This window comes from Triticum aestivum, chromosome 3B (assembly GCF_018294505.1).
Source record: "Triticum aestivum cultivar Chinese Spring chromosome 3B, IWGSC CS RefSeq v2.1, whole genome shotgun sequence".
Lineage (NCBI taxonomy): Eukaryota > Viridiplantae > Streptophyta > Magnoliopsida > Poales > Poaceae > Triticum > Triticum aestivum.
The window spans coordinates 328948422-328958380 of record NC_057801.1 but is presented as its reverse complement, the minus strand read 5'-3'; positions in this window follow the sequence as shown (position 1 = coordinate 328958380).

Genomic DNA, 9959 nt, shown 5'->3' with positions numbered 1-9959 from the left:
AACAATGATCTCCTATTTTAATAGAAATAGCAGGCATGCCTACGACAGGTCTACGTGTCTTAGTATCAGGTCTAGCAATATTGGCAGTCTCACCACAGAAAGAAATAACATGCCCTTCTAAATTCTCATCCAAGAGATCTTTAACCATAGCAATAGTAGGTTAAACATTAATTTGCTCAGGAGGTGTATAAGTCCTAGTATTACTCTCACGAACAATAGTCGAAGCTTTAGCATGATCCTTTATCCTAATAGGAAAAGGAGGTTTTTCAACATAAGCAGTAGGAACAATAGGATCACTATAGGTAATAGTCTTTTCTTCGACTGTAATAGGTGCAACTACTTTCACTTCAACAGGAGGATTATATTTAAACCACTTCTCTTTAGGGAGATCAATGTGAGTAGCAAATGATTCATAGAAAGAAGCTACTATCTCAGAGTCAAGTCCATACTTAGAGCTAAATCCATGGAAAGCATCGGTATCCATAAAAGATTTAACACAATCGAACTTAGGTGTCATACCTGAGTCCTTACCATCGGTGGAACCACAATCTTCAGAGTTGCGTTTAATTCTTTCCAATAAGTCCCATTTGAAATCAATAGTCTTCAGCCTATAAGAACCAGCACAAGAAGTATCAAGCAGGTTGCGATTATCAAGAGAAAGCTGAGCATAAAAGTTCTTAATAATCATTTCCCGAGAGAGCTCATGATTGGGGCATGAATATAACATTGACTTAAGCCTCCCCCAAGCTTGAGCGATGCTTTCTCCTTCGCGAGGCCAGAAATTATATATGTAATTACAATCACGATGAACAAGATGCATAGGATAGAACTTCTCGCGAAATTCCAACTTCAATCGCTTATAATTCCAAGATCTCATATCATCACATAGCCTATACCATGTCAATGCATATCCCTTCAAAGATAAAGGGAAGACCTTCCTTTTGACAACATCATCGGGAATACCTGCAAGCTTAAATAATCCACAAACTTCATCCACAAAGATAAGGTGTAAATCGGGATGCAATGTTCCATCTCCTGCAAATGGATTAGCTAGCAGTTTCTCTATCATACCCGAAGGAATCTCAAAGTGAATATTTTCATAAAGTTCAGTAGGTTGAGGAGCAACTCTTTGCCCTTATGGTTGGGGTGAAGATACCCCAAACAAGCCCCTCAAAGGATTAGTTTCCATAGTGACAAGTAACAGAAAATTTCAGCACACTATATAAATGTTTCCTTACCAAGTTCCACTCACCAAAAGCGCTACACTCCCTGGCAACGGCGCCAGAAAAGAGTCTTGATGACTCACAAGTGTAGGGGATCAATAGTAGTCCTTTCGATAAGTAAGAGTGTCTAACCCAACAAGGAGCAGAAGGAAATGATAAGCGGTTTTCAGTAAGGTTTTCTCTGCAAGCACTGAAATTGTAGGTGATAGATAGTTTTGTGATAAGATAAATAGTAACGAGTAACAAGTAAATAAAGTGCAGCAAGGTGGCCCAATCCTTTATGTAGCAAAGGATAAGCCTGGACAATTTCTAAAAACGAGAAAGGACATCCCGAGGACACATTGGGAATTATCGTCAAGCTAGTTTTCATCACGTTCATATGATTCGCGTTCGGTACTTTGATAATTTGATATGTGGGTGGATCAGTACTTGGGTACTAACCTTACTTGGACAAGCATCCCACTTATGATTAACCCCTGTTGCAAGCATCCGCAACTACAAAAGACGTATTAAGGTAAACCTAACCACAACATTAAACATATGGATCCATATGAGCCCCTAACGAAGGAACGCATAAACTAGGGTTTAAGCTTCTGTCACTCTAGCAACCCATCATCTACTTATTACTTCCCCATGCCTTCCTCTAGGCCCAAATAATGGTGAAGTGTCATGTAGTCGACGTTCACATTACACCACTAGAGGAAAAGACAACATACATCTCATCAAAATATAAAACGAATACCAAATTTACATGACTACTAATAGCAAGACTTCACCCATGTCCTCAAGAACAAACATAACTACTCACAAAGCATATTCATGTTCATAATCAGAGGGGTAATAATATGCATAAATGATCTGAACATATGATCTTCCACCAAGTAAACCAATTAGCATCAACTACAAGGAGTAATCAACACTACTAGCAACCCACAGGTACCAATTTGTGGTTTTGATACAAGATTGGATACAAGAGATGAACTAGGGTTTTGAGAGGAGATGGTGCTGGTGAAGATGTTGATGGAGATTGACCCCCTCCCGATGAGATGATCGTTGGTGATGACGTTGGTGAGCCCTAGATTGATTCCGCCAAGGTTCCGCCTCGTGGTGGCGGAGTTTCGTCCCGTAAGCTTGCCCACGATTTTTTCCAGGGTAAAAGCGATGATATATCAGAAGATGGACACCGGAGGCCCACCAGGGGGCCCAGAAGATAGGGAGCGTGCCCTATAGGGGGGCGCCCTCCTATCTCCTGGACAGGGTGTGGGCCCCTTGGTGTATTTCTTTCGCTCAAAAATTCTTATTAAATCCAAAAAGTTGTTTCATGGAGTTTTAGGACTTTTGGAGCTATGAAGAATAGGTTTCCAACATTTGCTCCTTTTCCAGCCAGAATTCCAGCTGCCGGCATTCCCCCTCTTCATGGTAAACCTTGTAAAATAAGAGAGAATAGCCATAAGTATTGAGATATAAAGTGTAATAACAGCCCATAATGCAATAAATATTGATATAAAAGCATGATGCAAAATGGACGTATCAACTCCCCCAAGCTTAGACCTCGCTTGTCCTCAAGCGGAAGCTGAAATCAGAAAATATGTCCACATGTTTAGAGATAGAGGTGTCGATAACAATAAAATACGGACATGAGGACATCATGATCATTCTAATAACAGCAACATATATAGATTTTGTCATATGATTTCCTATGCTCAAGTGATAAGCAATTCACAATGTCAAGTATGGTTCAAAAACTTCATTGGGAACTAACAATTTGGTTCTAAATTGGATGGTCCATCTCTGTTTGCCTTGAATGGATTTTTGCGTTGACAGTGTCTTGTGTTCCCTAAGTGTTATTGCGATGTTTGTGTTTATTGTGTTGTGGCTTGCCATTACCATCTCGAACTTCCGAAGTACCGAATCATCGGTGATGTTGCTTCTACGAGCGAGCCAACTCTCTTCTCCCACGCAAAAAAGGGTCATCAGAGTGGTAAGGGCAGCCATGGATCTTGGTTTTTCTTGACTGAGGTGGCCGGCGAGCCACTCATCTCGGACGCTATGTTTAAAAGTCATGAGGGCTTCGGCGTCCGAACATTCAATAATTTGGTTCTTTTTTATCAAGAACCTAGTCTAGAGCTTCCTAGCAGACTCCCTAGGCTGCTGGATAATGTGACTTAGGTCATCGGTGTCCGGAGGACGAATATATGTACCTTGGAAGTTATTGCGGAAGGCGTCTTCCAAGTCTTCCCACCTGTTGATGGAGTTCTCACGGAGGCTGTTCAGCAAGTGCCGCGCTAGCCCTTTTACTTTTAGTGGGAGGTATTTAATGGCATGGAAGTCATCACCGCGGGACAAGTGGATATGGAGGAGGAAATCTTTAATACATACTGCGGGGTCTGTTGTTCCATCGTATGATTCGATATTCATGGGCTTAAACCCTTCCGAGAATTCATGTTCAATTACTTCATCAGTGAAGCAAAGGGGGTGTGCGGCGCCTCTATGTCGGGCCACGTCGCGACGTAGCTCGGATGGAGTCCGTCTGTGGTGCTCGGCCCGGGCGTTATTGTGTTTTTCACGTCCGACAAGATGGCCGTCGTTGCATGTCCGGGAACGTTCCCGTGATCTATAGATCGATCTGGTCTGACCTGCTCTGTTGTCTAGGTCCTGTCGCAGGTCATATGTATGATCCCAAGCTGTTGTGTCTATGTTTTTACGATGAGGTAGTGCGGGCTGGTGGTTGGCTTGAGTTGCCGCTTTGTCCCGGCCACGTGGTGGTCGGTCAGCCGCATCACGCACTGGTAGGACGGGCTCCAGCGCCTCGTCATCGAATTGGGTAGCAATTTGCCTTTCGGGTAACTTTTGGTTAGGCGCTCGAGGATGTATTCTTCACTTGCTAGGACATTAGTCCATCTATCGTTGAGCAGATCAGATCAGCTTGAAGCTACTGCTACTTCTTTTTCAGGCCCCTTGCACTCGCTATTAGCTGGCGCTTAAAGTGCTCCAGTTCGAGAGGTTCCTCAGGTACGATAAAATCCTCGTTGCCGAGTCTCACCTTGTCCTCGGATCGAGTCTTCGTTCATGGCCTGTTCATCAGGGCTAACTCGCCCATCTTCCCATTCCTCCTGTTCGGAGGTTGGCTCAACGGGGTCTTCGTTGTCTTCGGCATCGTCCGGAGTATTATTTTCTCCTGTGCTGATATTGCTATTTTTTCCACGGCGTGGTTTAGAGCGGCGCCGCTGACGTCGGCGCTTTGGCTGTATCTCAGGAGGATTATCCTCGACTGGATCCTTTTCATTATCGCCGTTGTTCTCTTTGGGTGTATCTACCATGTATACGTCATACAAGGAGGTGGCTGTCCAGCGCCCTGTAAGCGCTGGTTTTTGTGCCTGCTCCTCTCTAGCATCGTCGTCCATACCGTTGATGTCTTCAGAGCCGTAATCGAGCATGTCGGTTAAGTTTTCGACAGTGGCTATGAAGTGGATGGTGGGTGGGAAGCGGAATTCTCTGTCATCAACCTCCAATCCAAGCCGGATATAGTTCGGCTGGAAGTTTCCTGATAAGGAGTGGGCTTTTAATGAGTTTAGCACATCGCCTAAAGGTGAGTGCCGAAAGATGTCCGCGGAGCTAAATTCAACGATCGGCGCCTGATCAAGTTTGATGGGTGACCTATGGCCGGAGACGAATCCGAGGTTCTGGTGACACAGACCCCGCTCGAGGTTGGATCTGTGTGCGGCTCTAACGCTGCAAAGTATGCGGCTTCCGGGGCGGGTTGAGCTTCCCATCCTCGGACGACGCAATCTTCTTCGGATCCAGGGCAAGAGCAGTTACAAGCGCTATCTCCTGGGCACGGTCTGATAACAGATTTAGGTATGTTCATCGTGGTGGCAAGGAGCGACTGCCATGGGCTCGAATCCGTCGAAGATCAAGTCTCCGCGGATATCGGCAATGTAATTTAAGCTTCCAAACCTGACCTGATGGCCAGGGGCATAGCTGTCGATCAGCTCTAGATGGCCAAGCGAGTTGGCCCGCATTGCAAAGCCGCCGAATACGAAGGTCTATCCGGGGAGGAAAACCTCCCCCTGGACTGCATTGTTGTAGATGACTGACGGGGCCATTAAACCTTTTGGTGACGATGCAGTGGAACTCTCAATGAAATCACCAATGTCGGTGTCAAAACCGGCGGATCTCGGGTAGGGGGTCCCGAATTGTGCGTCTAAGGTTGATGGTAATAGGAGGCGGGGGACATGATGTTTACCCAGGTTCGGGCCCTCTCCATGGAGGTAATACCCTACTTCCTGCTTGATTGATCTTGATGAATATGAGTATTACAAGAGTTGATCTACCACGAGATCATAATGACTAAAACCCTAGAAGTCTAGCATGTATGAATATGCTTGCCTCTACGGACTAACCCCTGCGGTTTATATAGACACCGGAGGGGACTAGGGTTGTACAAAGTTGGTCACAGAGAAAGGAATCTTCATATCCGAGTGCCAAGCTTGCCTTCCACGCCAAGGAGAGTCCCATCCGGACACGGGAAGAAGTCTCCTGTCTTGTATCTTCATAGCCCATCAGTCCGGCCCATGTCACATAGGCCAGACGGCCAAGGACCCCTTAATCCAGGACTTCCTCACCACTCATCAATCAAGTTGTTAAGAATGTCAACATCATAGAGGGGCAGATCGTTGAAGATTTCCGCCTCTTGCTTGCTCTTGATTAACATGTCAAGGGCATCATCACCAAGATCTTCATTGCTGGATAGAGCAATTGTGTCATCCTCATTGCGCAGAATGGCGGCAGGATTCCGTTCATGCCCAGAAATTTTCTTGGGCTTCTTGGCTTTCATTGTCTTCTCGGCCTTCTTGGAGACACGAGATAATTCTTCAGACAGCACCCTGGTTTCAGGAGGTGCAGTGGCCAAGGGCTTCACAGTTGAAGCTTTTGGTGCGGCAGAGGGCTTTGATGCCTTTGTCTTCTTCTTCTTCTGCGGCTTTGGTGGTGCTGGTGCTTCTTTAGAGTTAGAGTCATCAGCAGATTGATCCCAGTGGCCCGCTAAGCAGCAATGTGGGAGAGGAGGCCATCAAAGTTGTTGAAGGGGCCGATGACATTTGGATTAGCATCGCGTGTGCCACACGGCCTAGGAGAAGATGGACCAGGGTTGAAGTTGATTCCAATATTTTTCTTGTTCCTCACAGCTGACTCTTTTGCAAACTGATAGTTGTGCTTGAAGAGATTGTCTTCATGACACCATAACATAGATGATGCACCGGCATTGTCTGGCTTCGGCCCTCGGACCATGCATGGGTAGAAGCCTTGAGCAATGGCTTCAGACTTGGACCTGGGCTGCAGATTCCTGTACAGAATATCTTCCCATGGGTGCTTGATGGCGTTCTTTTCAGCATACTCTGCAGTGACGAATCTGTACTTGAACCATTCTTCTGCCCAATATCTTCAAATCCATTGGATTCGGTTCTTGCGCTGGCCATAGCTTTCCTCAGGACCTGACTTGTACAGTTCATACAGATCAAGAGGTAAATCCCTAGTGGTATTTCCATGGCGCTGCCCGCCACCATATCTTGTAGATTTCTCAGTGGCCATTGTATTCAGACTGAATGGCTTCAGAACTGTGAGTGGCTTCTTTTTGCTGGTCAGACAAGAGCTGGCTTCAGGAGAGTGAAAATGACGTTGTAAGAACTCTACAAATGAATGCAGGCTATGAGAACCAAGGGATTCTTCCACAGACATGCACCGGCGATAGCATTAGAGGTGCGAGGGATGGGAAGAGGTCATATGCATTCTTAGAAGATTTTGAAGATAAATCAGTTTGCAGACATTGACCTCATAGTGCGAAGACACTCACTTATTTGAAGAGAGTTGGTTCCAGATTTGTATGAATCCATGAATAAGTACAAGTGAGGAATCTAACTAGTTATGAAGCATAAGTAAATATACTTGGCATGATATGAGATACAGATGAAGACATATCCAGATTTGGAAGTGAAGTAACCACTTTTGGTTGAAGTGGATGGATTTGACGGATCAAAAAGGCAGTAAAAAGTAAGTTTTAATTACCGCTGACGAACTGCTAGATGAGGTAGAGAGAAAGGCCGAGCAGTTCAATCTCCCGCACCCTAACTTGGCGGCGGAAGACACCTACGACGATGGTTGAGAGGACGATGTCCACGGCCGGCATGAGGACAGCGTCGAAGAAGTCGCGTCAGAGCACTTTGTCTCCAGCGTTGACGCAAACTAGCGGGGGCGCTAGGGTTTGAGCAAGGTGGCAAGATGGAAGAGCATATATTGACTGTGAGGGGTGAGTATTTATAGGAAGGAGGAGGGCGGCGCACTACAATTACGCGGGTGCCCCTGGCGGTTCACATCTGAGGAACACATGGCATGCATGCAACTTACTGGAAGTTATTCCATGTTCCCACGCATGCCTGGATTGTCGGGTGGTTATTCCGGCTTCTCCGGTATTCAGGCAATAAGGATACAACATTAAAAACAGATTTAAATGTTTATCTCTTTGTCTTTCGATGACAAGGACTCAGAGAAGACAATCAACAGGTTTCAATAGAATGCATATGATTTGGACAGCTAGAATTTTAGGAAGAAGCACATAAGAGGTTAGGGTCCGATCACATTCACTTAGATTAATAAAGACTCAAGTATGAAGACATAGCTATATGTTGAAGACAAACCAAATGCGAAGACTATGCAACCATGAGGCCAAAAGAAACACTTCAATAAGAATTTGGTGGTGGCGTTACCCACCGTATAGGAAGTACTAGACCCAGACACGGCACACAATTATCGTGGCGTTCGAAAGTCAAATTCCACGTTAATGTATTCACACTTAGAGTGTATGTCTTCATTGATTGAAGATATACATTACTTCGTGTTTTGCACATCTATGTCATCAACATGCATAAGTGTTAGGATGTGTGTCCAATTAGAAGACATTTGAGGAATCTAAGGTATTTATCTCACACTGTAACTTGCAAAATCTTTTCTCATCGAAGGGCTTTGTGAAGATATCTGCCAATTGCTCTTCAGTGTTGACGTGAATGATATCAATATCTTCCTTCATGACATGATCTCTGAGAAAGTGATGACGGATCTGAATGTGCTTTGTCTTCTAGTGCTGAGCTGGGTTGTTGGTAATCTTGATGGCGCTTTCATTGTCGCAGTAGAGTGGCACATGCTTCAGATGGATACCATAGTCCTTGAGAGTTTGCTTCATCATAGAAGCTGAGCGCAACAAGATCCAGGAGCAATGTATTCAGATTCACAGTTCTGCTTCTTTGAAGATCAACAAACAAGAGATCCTCCAAGAAAGTGACATGTGCCTGATGTGGACTTGCAATCAACCTTGTCACCAGCATAATCAGCATCTGAGAATCCAACTAGATCAAACTCTGAGCCCTTTGGATACCATAATCCTAGTGTTGGGGTGTTAGCCAAATATCGAAGAATTCGCTTCACAGCTAAGTGATGTGATTCCTTTGGTGCCGCTTGGAATCGGGCACACATGCAAACGCTAAACATTATATCTGGACTAGATGCACATAAATATAGTAAAGAACCAATCATGGAGCGATATACCTTTTGATCAAACTCTTTACCGTTGTCGTCGGGGCCCAGAGGACTTTTGGTTGGCATTGGCATCGTGTATCCTTTGCAGTCTTGCATTCCAAACTTCTTCAGGCAACCTTTGAGGTATTTTTCTTGTGATATGAAGATGTCGTTGCTCTGCTAACGGATTTGAAGATCGAGGAAAAATTTCAGCTCACCCATCATGGACATCTGATATTTCTCTTGTATCATGTGCCCAAACTCATCACTGTATCTCTTGTGAGTGCAGCCGAAGATAATGTCATCCACATAGATTGGGCACACAAATAGTTCACCATCATATGTCTACGTGAAGAGTGCAGGATCTAGAGAATCAGGTTTGAAGCCTTTGCTCTTTAGGAAGTCTTTGAGTGTGTCATACCAAGCGCGAGGAGCTTGTTTGAGGCTATCCAGTGCCTTCTTGAGCTTGTATACGATATCAGGATGTTTTGGATCGTCAAAGCCAGGTGCTTTTGCAGCATACACTTCTTCTTCAATCTTTCCATTGAGAAAGGCACTCTTCACATGCATTTGGTACAGAAGAATGTTGTGATGATTGGCATATTCTAGCAGTATGTGAATGGCTTCAAGCCTAGCCACGGGAGCGAATGTTTCATCAAAGTCAATCCCTTCAACTTGAGTGTAACCTTCAGCAACTAGACGAGCCTTTTTTCTGAAAACTTGACGATGCTCATCTTGTTTCTTGCAATATATCCATTTGGTGCCTATGATATACTGCTTGCGAGGATCAGGACGTTGACCAATTCCCATACGTTGTTCAGCTCTTACTGTTTAAGCTCTTCTTGCATAGCTTGAATCCATTCAAGTTCCATGAAGGCTTCAACAACTTTCTTAGGTTCAGATATAGAGACAAATGCAAAATGCCCATAGAAATTTTCTAGCTGCATTGCTCGAGAACGAGTGAGTGGACCAGGTGCATTGATGCTATCAATTATCTTCTCAATCTATACTTCATTTGCAACACGGGGATGAACTGGACGAAGATTTTGCCCTTGCAGATCATTATCTTCAGCTTCAGCATTGACTTCAGGCTGAGCATTGTCTTCGGGTTGATTTGGTGCAATGATGATTTCTTCTTCAGCCTGAGCTTCTCAAGGTATGATCTCTCCA